The sequence below is a fragment of the Miniopterus natalensis genome, chromosome 12 (assembly GCF_054644295.1).
Source record: "Miniopterus natalensis isolate mMinNat1 chromosome 12, mMinNat1.hap1, whole genome shotgun sequence".
Taxonomy (NCBI): Eukaryota; Metazoa; Chordata; class Mammalia; order Chiroptera; family Miniopteridae; genus Miniopterus; species Miniopterus natalensis.
Genome location: NC_142092.1, coordinates 50881149 through 50902619, shown reverse-complemented (window position 1 = coordinate 50902619; position 21471 = coordinate 50881149). Strand labels below are relative to the sequence as shown.

Genomic DNA, 21471 nt, shown 5'->3' with positions numbered 1-21471 from the left:
CAGCAGACAGCTCATTAAAACTGGTATTTGGGGAATGCTTGCTGTCATGTGCTTTGCTTAGGTATGTGGTCTCATTATCCTGAACTTACAAAGCCTTGAAGTCATCCATACCACCTTGCACAACATAACTTATGAGAATGGGCACTTGCAGCTCTTAGTATCACTCAAGTCAAAATACAGAAACAGATTTCAAATGGAATCACACCTAAGGCTATTTTTTTCTACTGTGAAACCTAAACATCATCTGTCATAATGAATAATTGTATTAATTGGAATTTTGTTGGTTTTGTAGTTGACTTTGTTGTAAATGAGCCAAAAACATAAAGGTTTTCTATCTAGTTCCATGTCTATACAATTTAAGTAACATGATGATACATTCTGTTCTTTTCCTTTCAAAGGGGTCATTATATTATGGCAAATTTGAGGAAGTCAATGCTAAAGGGCTTTTCTTAAACCTCTTGCGGACCGGCTATTTCGAGCCAGAACTCGCCCATGCAGCTGGCTACTTTTCTGTCATGACAGGTCAGCAAGGTGTTTAAAATTACTTAGATGAATGTAAGTGCAGAACACGTGTTATCTCATGACCAGTCAGCAACGTTTGGACATGGAAACATATGTATACTTGGAACACATCAGTAAGGTGTTTTAACAAGTCTTCCAATAACAGATCACTATAAACACCACATAACTCAAACCTTAACCAGGTAAGGGTTTATTTCTTGAAGGAATTTTAAAATTCTATATTGCCACTCTAAATCAGAACCTTGATTGAATACAAGACTCCTGTTAAATGTACATGGTATAGAAATACACTGTAGAAAAAAATGAAACAGAAATTTTAAAATTCTCAATAAATTCATGAGATTTAATTCCTAGTTTTTAAAAAATTCATACTTATTTTATTAATAGATCTGACTACTACCTAATTCCCTTTTATTAAATCAGGGTTTTATTTTGTTTTAATGCATGTTACAGGGCAAAACTTATGTCTAAAAAGGCAGACAATGACGTCTTCTTCCTACCCCAGAGCTGAAGTATCACTCCCTACTCTGTACCACTTTAACGCCAGCCCATCAATCTAGCTCTTTCATTTAATTCTGCAATTTTTCATTGAGCATCTCTATATGCCAGGTCCTACTAGGACTATGGGGAGTAGGGACAAATAAGACAAGGTACCTGGACGTAGCAGTTCACTAAGGTAGATGAGTGAGGCATTAAACAGATCATTAAGATCCACAGTCCTGAGGAGGCTGATCAAAGTGTTCCACCCCCTGAGGTAGAAGGCATCAAGAGCAGCTTCACAGGACATTCAAGTCAGAGTCTGGGAGTCAGAAACTTGAAAAATATGCAGGTCTGCTGGACAGATGAGGGTGAGAAAGCAATCTTGACGGAACTTATTTCTCAGTAGCAAGACTTCACCCTTGGTGGCAAGCACCGCAAGTGTTAATAAGACCATCAAATTTAAGTCACTACTTAAGACGCTAACGACAATGGTTTTACTTCATCAGCAAAATAAACACACTACCTTCCTGACCTATTTCATCTTCTCATTGAGATCGTCAAATGAGATATTGTACATTAACACATTTTGAAACCACTAATATAAATTATTATGTGAACATACAGAATTATTGCAGATAATAAACAGCATTGTTCGAAACACGGTCTTTATTTGTAGGCCACCAAAGTAGTGCCTGAAATTCCACTGTAGAACCCTAGACTGATAGAACCACATGAAACCTTGAAGATTACCTAGTTCTAGTTCAGTTCTATTATTTTATTAATGAAGAAGCCAAAACTTAAGAGTACCAAAATGATTTACAATAATATCCTACCCAGGTTACAGGTAGATGTGAATTTTCACTATATTATCATCATAAACAGGAATAAAACATATGTGGCACTTTTCTGTACTGGTAACCAAACACGTTAACTAACGCAAGCCTTTCAAGAGTCCCTGGTGGTTCAATAGTACAGCTTCTTTAATGGTCCCCTAGAGTTTTTTCACTTTTCTGCTTAATAGCAAAGAACCAAACTCCCTGTTTAGTGCATTTCTCCTACCTTGGCCACCTTTTGCTTCTGTGTCACAATCTCTACCAGTAGCCATAGCTTCTTCAATTCTAAGATGCACATCTCCCCACACTTCAGTATTTCTACGGTCTGCACACACTTCACAATCAAGATCAAAAGAAAACTCCAGCTTCTGGACAAAAAGGTAAGTAAGACATGATGTAGTTGTTGCAACCTATGTATGTGTATGTGCCAACTTGGTCATTCAAGAAAGGTATTATTCATTTAATCATCACTTTATTTGCATTGGTACCTCTCCTGCAACTAAAATTTAACTTAAGTTTGATCCCTTTTAAAATGCCTTCACAAGATTTCATTATGATTCAACACTGCAATGAAAAGCTACAGTGTTCACAGAGAAGCGTCAGTCTCATGCTAGGAAATACAATTACTAGCTGTACAAATTTCCAAAGATTGCAGAATAAATCACAGAATTTTCAAAGTTTGAATATGCTGCTGTGATGTTGAGGACTATCATAAACCAAACATTTAGCTGTCAAAGGAAGTGACAACAATAAAAAACAACAGGACCCTTGGGGTTATCTTCATTGTATTATAGTATCAGAGTAATAGCCCCCAAGTTGAGATTCTGGCTCTTGGTCCCAACTATAAAGGAAATTTCCATCGTTGCCTCATTTCAGTGTGTCTGAGGGTCACACATCAAAACACTATTACTTCTACCTAATGCCAGGGCTACCAAGGGTTGATTCACAAGCCCATATACTTTGCTGGAGAAATGGAGAGGTAGACAGCCTGTGAACAGTATCTGGAACAGACATTTCTATGAGCCTTGTTGCTTAAAAAAAATTAGTAGAAAAAACCTTGTCTTCCCAGGCCTAGAGTGACAGTGTCTGTACAACTCATCCCTGTTTTTATGCATACACTTCAATACTCTTTCCTTTTTCAATTCTTGTTATTTGGTCTCTCTATCCCTCCATCACCCATCTTCCCCATCAAGACCTTAACTGAAACATCTCATTGAAATTCACTAGTGATGCCCTTCTGTTCAAGTCAATGTTCTAATGTTTTTGACACACTTTTCCTTATTAGTTTACATGACACTACCATTCCCTAACTTCCACCATACTCAGTTCTTTGCAACATCTCAGATTTACATCTCTAAACTTCTGACCTTGTACGTGTGCTCCACACTGCCTTCCAGGAAACACTCTGCTTGGCTTGCCTTTTAGTGCAAGTCAACATTTTCAAAGTCAAATAGAGCATTACTCCTTTAATAGTGATATATTTAATTTAAGGGTGGAGGGAAGCCCCTGAAAGGACTTCTAGATTCCTTCTTGATGAGAGAGCGCAATAGTTAAAAAAGAAGAAGGGAAAGAAGATTTTTCTCACCAGAGACTAAATTCCAATCTTTTCACCAGTCTGACTTGGCTGGTGATGACTCTTTTTTCCCTTACCCTGCCTATTACAGCACAATTACACTTGACTATCTACAGTGAGAGTATTTCCAAATATTCCAAATATGTGCCAGCAGGCAGGTAAAGAACCTAACATGCACAATGCCCTAGCTACAGTCTGCTTAGCTACAGTTAAAAGCAGATCACACCACTGCTGGCAAAGGCGAAGGCAAATGTTAGAAGTTATAACAAATCCTTTCAGGTACTAATGTCAACCCTTGTTACCATTTAGTCTATTCCTCCACTCCCGCTCTTCTGAGCAGTCTGCCTTCCCCTCTTCTACTACCAACACCAAGCCCCATCCCAAGGAGGCCAGTCCTCTCTTCTCTTCTCCCTCTTTTACCTCTGGGGAAAGTATACCACATAGGTCCTTTTCTTTTTTTTGTTAATCCTCACCCGAGGATATTTTTTCCATTGTTTAGAGAGTACAAGGGAGGGAGAGAGAGGGGGAGAGAGAGAGAAACATCAATGTGAAAGAGAGACATTAATTATTTGCCTCCTGCATATGTCCCAACTGGGGCTGGGGATAGAATCTGCAACCCAGGTATGTGCCCTTGACTTGGAATCAAACCCACAACCCTTCAGTGCACTGGCCAGGGCTAGGGTCCTCTTCTTTTTAAAAGTTATGCTGCGCCCGGCCAGGCGTGGCTCAGGAGTTGAGAGTCGACCTGGGATCCAGGCCACTGGGGTTCGGTTCCAGGTCAGGGCACATGCCCGGGTTGTGGGCTCGATCAATGACTCATCATTGACTTTCTATCTCTCTCTCTCCCTCTCCTTTCCTCTCTCTGAAATCAATAAAGATATATATATATATATAAATTATGCTGCATATTATCTGAAGAAATCCAAAGCACTAATTTGAAAGTATATATACACCTCTATGTTCATTGCAGCATTATTTACAATAGCCAAGATTTGGGAGCAGCCCAAGTGTCCATCAGTAGGTGAGTCGATAAACAGCTATGGTACATTTACACAATGGAATACTACTCAGCCATAAAAAGGAAGAAAATTTTACCCTTTCCAGCGACATGGATGGGCCTGGAGAACATTATGCTAAGTGAAATAAGCCAATCAGAGAAAGACCAGTTCCATATGATTTCACTTAAATGTGAAATTTAATGAACTGAACTAACAAGCAAAATAGAGACAGACTCATAGACAGAGAGTAGGCAGACAGTTCTAGAGTGTGTGTGTGGGGGGGGCTGGTGGAGGGATTGAGCAAAAAAGAAAACAAAAGAGAATTCATGACCATTGACAACAATGTGGTGACTACAGGGGGGAGGTGGAAGAGGGTACAGAGAGGATAAATGGTGATGGGGTAAAAAATAGAGAAAAAAGAAAAAATATGCGGCATATCTTTGCAAACAAGGCTAAAACCCTGATGACCAACTCCTCCCAGTCTCCTGCCCGTTATCCTACAGCAGCAATATCAAAGGGAGCTTGTCAATATACCCTGCACCATACAATGTAGAAGTAAATTCTCCAGCAGTTTAGATAACATTTCACTCCCAAATGTAGGGCTTCAAACAAAAATAGGATTTATCCAGACATTTCTCCAGTTAAATTTCATTTATTTCTGCTACCTTTAAATCACTTAAGAAGCATCATTTATAATTCAACACACACCTCCATCTTGGAATAATGGGGGATACTCCTAAATTCTCAATCACTTCTTTTTCCACAATACCTCCATTTTCTAGTCTCCTAAGCTCCATGAATTAGCTGATAGAATGTTAACTGTTATCAGAGTAAAGCACACTAAGAATAGGCTGCCTAAATGGCAAGATGAGATTTAATAGGGGCAATTAATACAAAGGCCTTCATTTAGGTTCAGTATCAAGTAAACTACACAAGTACAGGATAAAGATTTGCTGAGCAGATTTGGGGAATCTGTTTAACAACAGATTTTTTAAAAAGTCAACAGCATTTACTGTTAATTGTAGCCATGGTGATGGGGGAGACAGAGGGAGAACTGGGCACAAAATCCCACAAATGTCCAATATAATAAGTAATCAGTAAGTGTTACTTGAAAATCAATCTGCCATGTAAATATGAATCAGAGATTCAAAGAATTAACTCAACAAAGGCTGATCTGAAAGGTCTCTTAGCCGAGAAGACAATCAGCTCATTTTACAGATGTTGCCACGGAGTCAATTATCTTAACCCCATACTAAATCAAATCATGAGGTCAGGATGTGGTAAATTTTGTTTCATAAAAAATCATTTCCTAACTACAGCTCCTCCCTACAATGGAACTGGTTGCCTTGGAAGGTTATGACTTCTGTGTCATTAGAGATATTTAAACAGAAGCTTAATGACCAATAGTCAGAATTCATGAAATAGCGATGTCCTGCACTAAATGAAAGGTTGGTCTAAAACTCTACAAATCCTTTAAATAGTAGGATTCTATTATTTTACGAATTACATCAAATATTAACCCACTCATGTTTTCATTTTTTGACAAATTCAACTTAACATCTTCAAGGTACAACAATTACAGCAAAACACTTTATTTTCTAATTGTTTAATATCTATTTCCTGCATTAAACAAACTGTGAACTTCAGGTCAGGGACTGGATTAATGCTTTCTGCATTTCTGTATCTGTAGGTATGTGTTTCTTGAATAAACATCCAAGAAATATATCTTTTTAGCATGTGAGTGGTTGCTGCCACCAGGGTCCTCTATAAAATGACCAAGCAAGCACATTTTTTCTTTTACCCTTTACTACCTTCATTTTTTAAGTCCTTTTTCCATCTCTCAGTGCTCACCTTTCAACTTTCCAAAATCATATTTAGGTACGTCCTTCAAGCCCATTTAATATAAAATATCCCACTGTCCAGAATAGCCTAGCTCTCTCTATATAAATGGAGGGCAACCCGACATTTTCAAAATTACAAATAAACATACCCTCTGACCCAGAAGGAATATAGCCTAGACATACTTGTACATGGATAAAGTGGCTTACATACATGGTTATTAATTTTCTAATGGTTTATACTAGATTTTTTCTAATCTTTCCTGTGCAACTAATATATCAGTAGAACTGATAAAATAATTTGATGTACCACTATAAAATGGAAGACCATACAGCTACCAAAAATATGATGTTTTCTATGTAACAATGTAGACTTAGCCCCCAGAGATGTATTAAACCAAACTGCATAGTGCAGAATAGTGTATTTAATATAGTAACATAGGAGCTAAGGAAGGAAGAAAGGAAGGGATGAAGGGAGGGAAGGAAGGAAAATGCACACATATTGGCTTGTACATATTACAAAGTATCTCCTGGAAGGATACAAAAGAAATAGGTAACACTAGCTTCCAAGGAAGGGAACTGAGTACCCAGAGGATAGGAATGGGAGACTTTTTACTATACACTCATTTATACATTTTTAAATTTGAAAAATGTGAGTGCATTGTATCTATTCAAAGTTCCAAAAAAAAAATTTAAATTAAATGCCTCTTTATGCTCCCTACCCCTTTTCCCTATACTGTCTTCAGTACTACAACTCAGGATTTTTACCCTATGGAGTACAGCCACCTCATGCTGATTTCAAAATTTTAATATTCTTTCTGGCAAATAATTTGCCAAGGTACAGTGAGAGCCTTTAGAAAGTCTGTACCTTTCAATCCATTAATTCTACTTATTAGAATTTTGTCTAAGGAAACGATAAGAGATGAGATCAAACATATATGCACATGGATATTCATTAGGGTATTTTATAGTTGAAAAACAACCTATATGAATGACAATAGGGCAATGACCAAATAAATTATAATACAATCATAAGTGTAATACTACACAGCCATAAAAGTGATATTTTAGAAGACTGTTTAAGGTCAGGAAAATGGTCATACTATACAAGCTGTATATAATGTGATTACAATTCCATTCCTATCAAGTGATCTCGTTACTGTTCCACTTCATTGAGTTGAGGAGGGTATGTTAACATACTGCGCGTATGTGTGTACTCCGACTTACCCTAGCCTCTGAAAATAAATGGAGAAATTTTATTTTTGATGGTGAGTGCTAAAACAATAACTGAGTTTTATTTTTCCTCAATCTAAACACACTTGTACACAGTTTCTTATTAGATTTTATGTTGACTAATAGATATTACAAGAATACAGTGGTGCCTCGGTTTTCAAACGTCTCTGTTGGCGATCATTTCAACTACGAATGCTGTAAACCCAAAAGTAAATGCTTCAGTTTTCGAACACACCTCGAAGTGGAACATGCCACACGGCTTCTGCTGAATGCGAGATCCTGAGGCCTAGCTGTCGGCTGTTGATCCCTCAGTTTTTGAACGTTTCAGAACTTGGGTCTCCTGGAACGCATCACATTCGAAAACCGAGGTACCACTTGTATAATAATCTCATGTAATTCACAGATAAAAAGACTTAAGTTCGAATCCTATCTCTGCCAGCTGGCTTCTAAGTAATCCTGAGGAAGTTGCTTAACTTTTTGGGGTCAGTTTTCTAAATTTATAACAATAGCAATCTCAGAAGGTTTGAGGGTTAAATAATATAGACAGAACACTTAGCACAGTGCCTGGCACATAACAAAATGCTCAAATATTCATTTATGCATTCATTCAACAAGTATTTATTTACACCCACTATGTACCAATCCTTGTTCTAGCACTGGACAGAGAATCAGAGTAAATCTTTATACAGCTCTAGGAGGCAACGTAGACACAGAATACAAGGTAAACAGGGTGCACAGAAAGCAGTGAACACTCACAGCAGTGACTGTTCTCTTTCTCCATTCACAGAAAAATCCGTACAGAGCTGTTTGGCAATATGACTGAATGGGGTTAGCCCAAGAACTTGACTGTAGAAGCATGACAGGTATCCACAGGGAAAATTTTTAGTTCCAACTCAAATTAACAAAGTGTTGGAACACATCCAGTGTGTACATTCATAGGTAATAACCCTAACTAATATAGAATCATAACTCATTAACCATAAAACATTCCTGCTGGAAGGAAACTAATAATTACCTGATCCTAACCCCTTATTTTATAGATGAGAAAACAGTTCTCTAAGAGTTACATCAACATAATCTAGATTTATTCTAAACACACAGAAAGAAAAAAAAGCATCATTAGATAATCTCTGCTGATCTCCCCCAAGTAATTAAAGACAAAAGGACTCAACACTTTCCCTTTGGGAAAGCAAGAGTGACTATAGATGTTGTGATTTGGTTGCATAGATACTGAGGTCTACTGATGAACCTTAAATGAAAAGTAGCAAGCAGATCATTCTGGCTAGGGAAATGAAGTAAAAAATGCGGTAAGAGAAGGAAGTAGTAACCACCCACCAGCTGCTTTTGAATTAAGGGCAGAGGAGAGTTACACCTGGGCCAGCAAACAGCAAAAGAACTACCCGAGCCACAGTTGAAGAAATCAGCTGATGGTACTGTGCTGTCAGTACTTTGAGAAGCAGAAAGCAAGGCCTTAACACTTTTTACCAGAAAAGAACAGTGTGTGTACCCTGTGTGGAAAGAAAGAATGCACCTTTTGGAAGACAAAGATGTTTAGGAGGAGATTCCTACTCTCAAGGAGTTCCCAATGTAATGCAGAGAACAAACATGCCACTGATAAAGGGAAATGCAGACAAAATGCAGAGAGAGCACAGAAAAGGCAGACTTCTCTCAAAGATTAATCCTACACTGAGGCTTAAGGAAGGCTAAAGAAGAATGAAGTTCATTCCAGGGAGATGATAACAAAGATACTGTACACAGATTCAGAAATAAGATAATCAGGCAGTTTAGGAAAATATAAATAGATCATATCATCGTGATGTAAACAAAGAAACCCACAAAACTGACAAAACTCAACACCTATTCATGATAAAATGAAAAAGTCATTATACCAAAAAGTCATTGGCTTTTCTTAAACCAGCAATAAATAGAAAACAAAATTCAAAAATACATCATTTACAAAAGCATCAAAAAATCAAATACCTAGGAATAAATCTAACAAGACATGTAAGACCTGCACAGAAAAGTTTCAAAGCATTACTCAACACTGCTGTTTCCTGCTCCACAGAAGCAATCACACTTCCTACTCTTAACTGAGTCTCTTGGTGTTTAGCTCTGTCATTCCCGCTCCTTTGCAGAACAAAGAAAAAATTACTGAATTTAGCCAAAAAAGAGATGATAGATATTGTCAGAAATCTCAGAGACTTGGTGAACAACACATAGAGTTACACAAGCTTTAATTTTCTTGCCTTCCCTAGTCTGAAATGTTCATGTTCCTTGTCAAACAAAACGTCAAAGCAAACAGTTCAGTTCTGGTTGCAGTCACCTAGAGGAACATAGCTGAATTAAACCAAGCAAGGATATTAAAGCCCAGCCAAAAGAGAGGGGAATTAATACTATTTTATGAAATTTCAAACCATTGAATCCATGAACTCCCTTGGGGCATAAGTACATAAGCATCTAGTGTTGTCTGAACTCCTTTCTAAAGAACATTTACCCTTTAAGACTAAACTGTGTATATAAAAACTGGAGCTTGAGATGCTCTGTAACCAACCTAATAAAGTTTTCAGACCTCAATATCTAGATGTATTGAGACAGCATTAGGAATATGAGTTCCAAATTGTGGCCTCTAGTGGAGGGGGGGGGGATGAGGGGTTATTAAAAGATAAGACCTGCCAGGGCTTGACATTACTTATCCTTCAGAGAATTGAAAATACAGCACAGAATTATGCAGTATACGTATGTGCAGCATGGAATTATGACATCTACACACAAGTCAATAATTACTAGGCCCAAGCTATGGTTTAGAATGTTTCATAGGTGATTATACCCATTTGCTCCATGAGACTTTTTTCCCCAGTTTCAGGATCTCTAAGCTAAATTAGATGCAAACACCCACTCACTCAGAGCAGCCATTTCCTTAGGGCACACCATCTGCTGGCAACGCACAGCTAATTCTGAGTCTGATGGTCCTTAAAGACTATCCCCTGCTTGACTTCTAAAAGCCAATTTATTAAAACACCTCCCTCCTTCCCCTTCTCCCACCATTAGGTAGAAGAAACAACTGTGATATTAGGGAGAAAGACTTTGTGAGGACAGACTCAAGCTTAGAAATGCATTAAAAATAAGAAGGAAGAGAAAAAAAGTAAAGAAATAGAAAGCAAAACAAAAAACAGAGCATTTATTCAAAGGAACGTGATCTAAGTGCTAATTGTGCTAATTGGCTTGCTTGTTGGTGGGTTAGGGAATTTCAAATCTGCAATGCACAACTATCATTTGTAATTTTTTTTTAAAGGCGAGCAAAAAGAAATAAAAGGACAAGAAAAAGTCCAGGCAGACATCTGGTTCTCACTCCCTGGAGAATGTCAAGGCAAGGCCCTAGAACGTGCCCTCCCAAAGGCTCGGGCCCCCGCGTGGTTTTACTTCCTTTGGCTGTAGCAAGTACTGCTGGTTTGTCTGTGTTTAGATCAGTAACAGATACACTCTGGGGAAAGGAGATTATTTTCAATTCCCCCACTCCAACATTTTATTATGAACACTTCAAACATTCAGAAAAACTGACAGAACTGTAAACACCTATATACCTAACACCTCAATTCTGTAATCGTTACTATTTTGCTACATCAACAATATCACTATCCATCTATGCATCCATCTGTTAGGGGTCTGACTTGACAGTATTCTTCCATGAATTTAGGTGATTTTTAAAAAATCATTCTCCCAAAAAGAGACCTGAGTCAGAACAAGGATGCTAAATGAAGTTCTAAAGTGAGGAGGAAGCCAGATTCCTATTCAGTCACTAGATGAACTATTTTCCTGAAACACCACATAACTTCTGAGCCCCAATTTCCTCACCTATAAAATCAAGCCAGATGAAATTAGAACCACAGTTCTCTTAGTTATGGCTCTTTCTAGTCTAAAAATTCTATGGTTCTACGAAAAATGGTTTTCTTCATAACAACTATCACTTACTTCATGTTTTCTATGTGCCAGAAGTATGTCACAAGTTTTATGTGCAATCTCATTTAATCTTCAGAGATCCCTTAAAATTTCTGAGATACCACATTAAAACTATCAACTGTTTTTAGTAGCATGTAGCCACTCTCCAGTTGCACTTCCTCTCTACATTTTCGGCTCTCCACTAGCATCAGTTTTTCAACTGCTTTGGTGGAACTCGATGGAACTAACAATCAGAAATTATCTTTCCTCATTGAGAAACATGAGCAAACTCTGGCCCCTGGTTTGTAATTTTTTCCAAATGTTGAATGAGATAAAAGAGCTAAAACTACTTTAATTTGTTTATTTTGGCAAAATAATTACACATAATTATTGTTGAAGGAAATCTACAATACACAATCTTGGTGTTTTTATTTAAATCTGTTGCAGATTAAGTAACAAAATTAAAACATCAGTTTTTCAACTGAAGAAAGTACTCAAATCAACAGCCGTATGCTAAACAAAGAGACTCAATTAGAGCAATTATGGTTCAATTTGGAAATGAATACACCAAGCAAAAACACAAACAAAACATCTCCATACGTGTATCGTGTGTGTGCATGCGTGCATGTGTGCGTGCATACAGATGAAAAGCCACAGTTACTGCTTTTCTATCTCCATATCCTCTTCAGGTTTAACTCTCCTCCATATTCAATGCTCCCAAATACATGTATTGGTCCTCACCTCTAGTAGAAAAACCCATTTATTGTTTTTGCTTTTTCCCATAGGAGCTATTTGTATTTCAATGCATAAAGATCTTATATTGTAGAAATGTAACAGGATGCCAGCACAAGGTGTCCTAGAACTATAAATATACACTATTATGTAATCAGTGAGGTTCGCACCTAGGAAATCTAGATGGAACGGTTATCCTGAAGCAAATGAACAAAAAATAAGAAGGTTCAGCCCTGTTGGTTAGAACAAGGAAACATAGGAAAGGCCTAAAGTAGCTCAGTAACTGCAGAATAAGAAAGGAAAATGAATCCACACAAGTCAGGGAGAGCAATAAACCCGAATTCTTTACTTATTTCCCAATGCCCCCATACAAAGACTTCTACAATAGATTCTGCTCAACAGCAGGGAGAAAACTGATTTTCACAATGAAATCAGCCTACCCCTAACCAAAGAATGTCCTTCATGGTAACATATGAGGGTATCTTTTATATAAATACTGGGGTTACTATGGTATACATATGTAGAGCCACTCTCTCTGAGTAAAGGAAGTCATCATTCCCAACATCCATACCCACACAGGAAACCCAAGCAGAGACACTCTCTGGACCTAGCTGTCTTGTGCCAGTTTGCTGAAAGGTATGTGCCTGGCTCTGCTCACCTCTGGCTGCACTACCCAGATGATGTCTGCCGAATGGAGACAGGCCAAAAGATAAGACATGAGGAAAATGGCTTTGTAAGCCATCAACATGAAACTTGCTCTCTGTTAATTATCCTCCAGCTTTTAGCAAAGCTTGATTTAAATGTTCCAGCCTTCCATCAGCTGTTCTGTTGGCATTAGGTTAAAACTAGTGTGTTCATACTTGGACCACAGCCTTAGAATGGAGAAGAAAAATGGTAGCAGCAGTACTAAACTGAACCCTCACTACATGTTAAAGACGAACCTGAGAAAACAAGAATCAGGGCTGCCAGGTCTGGGAACCCTTACCACTTGGAGATTCTCCCTGCATTGCCATCTTCCTGTCTGGGGCTCCATATTGTTAATTAAAGAAGATGGCAGCCTCCTCATGAATTTCCCCTTGATCTTCCTCTTGCCAGATTCCTTACTACTTAAAGGCATTATTACCCAGGAGTAAAAATCCTGGAGTCATTCTATTTTTTATTTCATGGAGTCCTTAGTTTTTGTACCCCACTTTTATAGCTAAGAGCTACTGCCATTCAACAAATACTTACTGCGTGCCTATCATATACCAGGTGCTTTCCATGCACTTGAGATACACTGGTGAACAAAATAAAAATATCCCTTTTCATGAAGCTTATACTCTAGTAGGAAGAAGACAATAAACATAGTAGATATGGTAAGTAAATACAAGATTTCAGAAGATCATAAATGTTATAAAAAAGAAAAGACAAAGTGAGATAATGAAAATTTTAAAAAGAGTGGTCAGGGTAAACCTCATTGAGAAAAAGGTGACATTTGAGCAAAGAGGTGAAAGAGGTGATGGATGAGGCCATGCAGGTATGTGGAGAAAGGGCACTCAGGCAAGGGAGCAGCCACGCAAAGGAACTACTACCAGCTCTTCCAATTTCCTTTTTGAAATGTGATAAAGCCACCCTCCACTCCATTCCCAATGCCATCATACCAACCTTCAAATCTCCTAGGTAAATGCCCTCCTTTTTTTTTTTTCCTGTGGTAGTTAGAGTTCTTTTTTCCCATTAAAACCATCCTCCTGATTATCAAGACCCATAATTCTCTGAACCCACCCTTTACATCCTGAACTTCCTAAAATTCTTGAAACTTAGCATGCTCCTTCTTCACACATGTCATCCATGCAAGGCATGGAGATGAAGTCCTACCACCTCTATAAAGTAGGGCCTGTGGTTGCTATTATTGAATCTGTGTTCATATTTCCCCAGCATCATATTTCTTGAAAGCAAGTCAGCTTCGTTTTCTATACTTCCCATGTGTTGCTCACTACTAAATATTTGCTGAGATTAAATGAACTATTTCTTCTATAAACTGAAGCTCTTCACCAACTTAAAAGCACTTTTATTAGCTTTGATAAACTACTGAAAGAGACAATAATTAAAGAATGGTTTTATTATACTAATAAAAAAATGCATGGGGGATGGAATAGGCCAAAATGTTAATTATGGATAGTGACAGCTTTTTTCTTTTCTCTAATTCAAATGTTCAGGTTTGTGCTTATATTACTTTGAGAAGCAAGGAGCTTGCTATGAATCTACATAAATCAATACAAACAGTGACTGAGCAACTATTATTAGACTCATCGGACAGACTCAAATTACCAAAAAAATATAATATCAAAAGCTGCAAGCATCTGAGTAACTTGAAGCTGCAAAGAGGCAAACTGTAATTAAGACAAATTAAAGCAAATTCTCATGGTTTTAAAAAATAAAGAAAAAATAAAATTTTCCTAATTGAGAAGTAACCATAACAAGGTATTTACCGTATATGAAAGCAACAAGATGTACAGGATAGTACACACTCTGGAATGCTCAAATACAGGCCCCACCATTCACTAACACCATGACCTCAGTTTTCTGGTCTGTAAAATGGAAACAGAAGCTCTTCTATTTACAAACATTCACAGACACAAACTATGTTCCAATCTGAGCAGAATCCTGCAAACTCTGTTTACCCAAGTAGATGGAGTTAATGGTAATGCACAACCACTTGAATCTCAGTGGTTAGTCTAGCCATCTGTTAATTCTGAAGCAGTGACCTCCTTTTAGAAATGTATTCCTAATTAAAAGATGAAAGACAAAATTTAACATCTTTGGATAATGTAAAAGAGTTGAAAAGAATCCTGGGTAAGAAACCAATGTCATCAAAATCTACAGCTACCTCCTAAACATGGGTCACCTGAACCTAGGAACAAACAGACTTAAAAAGAGTCTCAGAAATTAACTGGTACAAAAAAAAGAAGCTTTTGTACTGTTATACAGCTACCATGCAGGATTGGTTATGAGAATTAAATGAGACAAGTAGGTAGAATGCCTGGTACATTCTTATAATACATTCCTTTCAGATTGATAAAGTGGTGCAAGGACCACTGAACCTTCAAGAAATGTCAAAGCAACCTGTGGGTATACCCTGCAAGTCAAAAAAGTTTTTTTAAGTTAGAAGTCACTCTTTATATGTGTAATGCTTTCAGACTGCCAAAGTGAGAAAGCAGCTTTACAAAAGGCCAGATCTGACCTATAAAATTAGACTCATAAAACCAATCAAACTTACTTCACTCACTAGTGTTTGAGAAAGTGTTTATCTAAGGCAAAAACCTGTAAGTCAACCAGTTATAAGTTCATATCAAAAAGGGGTAACCATCAGAAACCTACCTACATTATCTGGGCCAAAACCATATTGGATTTAATTCAGAGCAGCAGCAAATCTTAATGTTTATGGAGACTGCTTGGATTTGATATTGAGAAAATTCAGTAAGGAATGGCAGTAAATGTTATACTATGTATTAGAGTCAGGCAGGGTCAAGATAGACCATAAATTTTGAGAAGATTCCAAAAGCTTTCTTGAGCCAGTTCTGTAGGTCAAAGCATGAAAATCCCCGAGAAACATGCAAGCATCTGCCCTCAATTCCAGAAGCAGGAAGCAAAGATGTGACCCAATCACATGATATCAAACCACAGTCCATCTGTTCTGAGAACGTGTATTATGTAAGACACGATCAAGAAAGAAACAGCAAAATGCACGCGGTTTGTCAACATGTGCAGGGGGCTCTGTGGTTTGAAGATAAACATTCTTTCTCACATCAAAAAGGCCATCCACAGGACAATGGCATTTTCAAAACCCACTTCATTAGACATGAACATATCTGATGCATAATAACGGTTCAAGAATGGTATCGAGTTCAGGTAACTGTTTTAATGAGGCCTAGAAGAACCTTTCAAAAAGGCTTTCCCCACAGGAACAAAATTTGTCTTCCTCTTGATTATTTTGATCAAGTCAGTTCCCCATTTAATTTCAATAACAAAGTGTATCATCTAAAATTCTAAACCTAACCATGTACTGCAAAGCCTTTCAATTACATCCCATTTCAATTAACCTCAAAACTGTTTCACCATCTTCCAATGTATGAGAAGCCTACTTTCTCAACCAATAACCACTATACCAGGTCCTATTACCAGCAATATAAAAAAGATACTGACCTTCTCTTGAGGACTTTATAACCTGTAATCATTTCCCCTCTCTCCCACCTGTAGAAGTCACTTAAGTTCTCTGAAATTCAAGATAATTGCACTTAGGTTAAGTCACTCACTCTGTGGGAGGCAGTTAGACAGACATGAGCAGAGCAAGGACAATAGGCCAGGTACAGAAGGTCACCAGGGCTGAAAGCCCGGGGTGCCTAGCAACAGACAAAACTGGGAAAACAAGGACTACCCACAGGGTAACTTTTCCTCTCCTAGCATATTGCTGGTCATTCAGTTTAGACCTCCTGACCTTTCATATCACTGGTTATGCGGTTTGGGCCTCCCCCCCCCCAGCACCTTTCCTCCCCTGGCATGTCACTAGTCATGTGGGTTAGATCCCTTAGAGAGGGAATGAACAGGGGGCTGGAGAATAGCCCTTAATCATTAAGCCCTCCAGGACAATGAGGTTCTGACCAGCATCAAATACATCTAGGCCTGTTTCAGCTCCAGGCCCAGAAAAGCAGCAAAACCAGACAAGCAAAGCCACAGCTGATCTCAGGACCAGATGCATGGATTAATGACCCCCTGCACTGGCACTGACCAGTCAGGGGAGACCAGGACCCTGAAAGGACACACCTCAATATTCTATTGAGATCCTCTCCTGGGACCTTCCCTAAAATCTTTACCCTTAAAAGCCCTTAGGGCAGAGGACCCAGTGAGCCCCCTCCCTCTCACCTTTCCTCACACCCCTTCTCCCCCCCAGGCACATTATCTTTGCCCTTCTCCCTCCAAAGCTCCAAGAGCCCCTTCTTTTGCCTTGGTAACTTGTTTTCTGAGCCCATTTCTTCTACAGCTCACTTCTACCTCTGTGATATTCTAAATAAACTTTCTCTTATAGTTTGAGTCTTGGCTCTAAATTCTTTCTTAGCCAGAACTCAAGTACTGAGGTTTCTGAACCTAGGTCCAGTCTGACTCCTCTGGTCTAACACCTGGTGCCGTTTTTGTTGCCAACAACTCCATTAACCCTGTTCCTCCCACACCCCAAGTTCTTCATATTTTAAAGTGCCATATAGAGCCTGGCCCGGATATATACAGTCATGTTTTCCACCTGTAAACTGAAGTGAATTAATGACTTTCACCATGAGAATGCCTAGTCCTGATGGGCATCCCATAATATTATTCTCCCTCACTTATCCCACTTACAATACCTTTCTGATTTGTTTCCAATCACATATTACAGAGGTTTTAGAATTGCAAAAAAAATAATAGTGGCTAATACATCCAAATCACAGTACAGAATAAGAAACTTATACTTTGGTTTCTGCACTGGAGTAGGCCCTGAGAAAGTTGAGGGTCACAGTTTGCAAAGAGGGCTTAACACTCACCAAATCCCCCTTTCTGCCCATCCCAAATCATAGCCACTCTTCAAAGTCAGTTTAAAGCGTCCAGAAAACCTTCACAATCACTTCAGCCTACATTAATCATTTCCCTCTTTGAATACTGATGCCTCTCTACAGGAGTGATATTAAAAATATTTAACAACGGGCACCACAATGGTACCAACCAATCAGAAAGGATATCTGACCAATCAAAACACGCACGGCCAATGGGAAGTGCTGGTTGAAGATCAGTCCAATCTATTACTACCAATACCAAATAGCAACCACAAACTCTAACACAACTTTCTCATTTGATCTTCACCATCTCACAAATTAGGAAAAGTAGGTATCTTCCCCATTTTCTGCTTAACTGGAGGTGGAGTAGGGGCTAATAACCAAATCTAGTAACCATGCTTCTTTCACCACATTATATAACTCATTCTGAATATACAGAGTTGTAAACTAGTATTATATACCTCTTAATATAACAGTGTATTACATGAATGCTCAGTCAAATGGAATTCAGTTAATCAACAAGCATTTAAGTGGAACAGAATATAAAACACAGTGCTAAGTTCTAACAGCATAAAGAAAATAAAAGGCATAACCCTGGCCCTCTGGTTACCTATAAGATGTTTAAAAGTATAATCAAATAACAGTGCGTGATGGTAGAAATAGGCAACAAAAACTGAAATGCTATACAATGCAGGGGAATAGAGTACAGGAAGTCAGGACTGAGAACTTCTCACACTCCCAAAAGGGGCAAAATTAAGTAAGTAGTGAAAAGGCTGAAAAGTCAGGAGTCAGTGGAAAAACAAGACATCACTGGAACTGAGGGTTTGCAATAGTGAGAAGCGTTGGATAATCAGAGACGGCCCTAATCATAAGCCTCAAGTGAAGCTCTAAGTGCTGAATATAAATGGGAAAATTTTATAAAATCTTTGTAGGGATGACTGAGGAAGATTAGCTCAGCAGTAGCCTATAGAAAAGCCTAGAAGAGAGAAATACTGGAAAGCTACTAGATCTGAAGAATAACACACACAGTACTAAATCGGTGGGTGCATACAAAGAAAGGAAGAGACATCTGAGAGGTATTAATATAAAGAAGAGTTGGGTTTTAGGCATGTTTTCAAAGAAAAAAGTTATGAAATGGCAGAAAGGAAGCAAAAAGCATTCTCACATGACATATACATGCAGACACAGTGGTACTAAACTGTGTACTAGGGACAGGGAGCAATTTCCCTAGAGAAATCTATGTTGGAGATAGCAGCAGCTGGGCAGAGAAATACAAAACCGATACCCAGACAATAAGGAACTGCGAGCTCTTAAAAAGGAAGCCAAATTATAAACTTAGAAAAAGCGATAAGCTTCTTCAGAATGTATGTAAGGATGGTCTGAAACATCAACACAACCAACAAGGGCAGGAGGCAGACCAGCTGAGGTAGTCTTATTAAGTGTGTTAGCACCAGAATCAGCTTTGTGTTATAATGCATGCCACTGTAGTCAGTAAACTCCTCCAGAGCCTGGACTAAGCAATGTTCTGTACGTCAGTTACTCCAATGCTATTGCCTAAATGTACCAACACTTCTGTGTGCTAGCTAGGTGGAGAAGAACGAACTGTTGTTACGCAAGTTAGTAGTGATATGGAAACATAACTTATGCTTAAGGCATAACCATATTGATTCTCCCACCTGCCCACACATTTATCTTGCCCTCCTCCTTAGGCCATTGTCAAAAAATCTATTGTTTCCCCAAATGTAGGCCCAGTGTGAGGGGACTCCAAGAATGTACTAGGAGTCAGAAAGCCAATCTGATTTTCAAACTGTGAGGGCAAAATCTAAAAGTGAATAAATAGTAAAGATCAGTTGCTCATTAGAGGGCTGAAAAAGACAAATGGACTAAGCCAGACAGTTAGGCACATATATTAACATGTACAGGCTTTGGAAACACTGAACCCTGGGTGCAAATCTTAACCCCAGCTTTCAGGAACTGAGTAAAAAAACAAAACAAAAAAATCCCAAACTCTCCAGGCCTGTTTTTCGTGTATAAAATGGGGCAAATGCTACCAGCCCTGAGGATTCAGTTATGAAGATCGGATAATGTACTTCGGTGTACTTTTTATGTATCTACATCACAGTAAGCTCTTGGTAAACAGTAAAGACAAATAATTGGCACCCTCGGTCCTGAGTTTTTGCTCTTGAAAACATCTGGTATTCAATTTCAGAAACAGAAATGTACTTTCACTGTATTTTGGTTGCTATCACTAAGGCACTGTGGTTTAGTTTTTAGCATTTTAGTTTGGATGCTAACAAAAGTTTTTCGCTCCTCAGTGGTAGGCGATGGCCACACACCCCATCCTGATTTAATATTTTGGAAAACGGAGCAAACATGCTCCCTTAAAAACCAGCTACGCAGATGACTGATTCAAACTGTCACTCAAGAAAAGGAACGTCACTGGCGATGTTCCTTCGAGGAAATAAAAGCGTTTGATCAACTCACAGAGTCGTTCCCATTCAAACGTTCCCAACCCCGCAGAGTGAACAAAAGTTCAAGTTCCTACTACGAAAACAATCTGCAGCCTTCTGGCGGCTGGATCCGCTTCAGCAAGTCCCAGACGCTGCGCCCGTCTGCGCGCCTCCCCTCCGCACAAAGCGTCGCAGGCCCTCCTGAAGGCCACCGCGGGCTGGGGCTGGGGCGGCCCTCGGCCGGGCGGCCCGCGGGCCCGGGTCTCCGCCGCAGGCCGGGGGAGCCGTGCAGGCTCCGCGCTCAGCGCCGCGCGGGACGCCTCCTCCCACTCGGACCCCAATCCCGCCCGGGCCGCGGGAGCCCCGCGCACCAACCTGCTCCGCGTGGGGTGCCCGGGACGCCGCCGCCCTCCGGCGGAGGCCAGACCCGGCCGGCCTCACGCGCGTCGGCCCGCGCCCACTCGCTCCCCAGCGCGACGCCCCCGCCCCCGGGGAGCCGACTGCGGGGTCGGCCGCCGGCCGCCAGGCACGTCCACCCGCGCTCGGACACACGCGCCCGCCCCGCCCGCGGGTCGCGTGGCAGCGGCCCCGCCAAGAAAGCCCGGCCCCGGCCCGAGCGCCGCCACCTGCGCCCCCGGCCCCGCGCCATGTTTGAGAAAGAGCAGGAGCGAGCCAGAGGCCGGGCCCGGCCCGCGCGCCCGCCGCCGCCCGCCAGCCCCGCCGCCGCCCGCCAGCCCCGCCGCCCGGCCGCTCACCCGTCGCCCCCGGGAGCAGCGTCGCCGCCGCCGCCGCCGCCAGCACGAGGAGGAACAGCCGGGGACGCGCAGCAGCGGTCGCCGCTTCCATGGTCCCGCCGCCACCGCCTGTGGCCCGGCCCGGCCCGGCCGCCGCCTTGCTTCAGCAAGCCTCGCCTCGCCCCACCTCCCCCGCCGCCGCCGCGGCCTCGCTCCGGCCCTTTGTAGCTGCTCGGGGCCGCGCGGCCATTGGCTGCGGGGCTCCCGCCGGCCCCGCCCCCCGGCCGTCTGCGAGCCGCCGAGCGGGACCCAGCCCGGGGCCCCGCCCGCGGGCCCTAGGGGCAGCCAATCCGGGGCCGCGGCCGCTGGTCCGCTGGCCACGCCCCCAGATCCCCGGGGGCCGGGCGTCCAGACCCTGCAACAGTCGGAGTTGCTCGGCGCTCGCTGGAGACCTAGGGGCAGGGTCCAAACTAGCGAGGGCCTCGCAACCCCCAGTCCCGGAGGGCCCGGGCTGCACGACGGGTGTGGCTGGGCGTGAGTAGCTTTCGGAAAAAGAAAAAGGCCGCGGCCACTGGGCGTTCCGT

At 40.8% G+C, this 21471-nt stretch overlaps 1 protein-coding gene across 1 annotated transcript in view; it reads right to left on the bottom strand.

Moving 5' to 3' along the window:
- Window positions 1-20994, bottom strand: part of TGFBR1 (transforming growth factor beta receptor 1) — a 45804-nt gene extending 24810 nt beyond the window's left edge. The window contains exon 1 of the mRNA XM_087822785.1: window positions 20909-20994. The gene's annotated coding sequence lies outside the window, so the exon portion shown is untranslated. The remainder of the gene's footprint in view (window positions 1-20908) is intronic.
- Window positions 20995-21471: the final 477 nt, after the last annotated feature.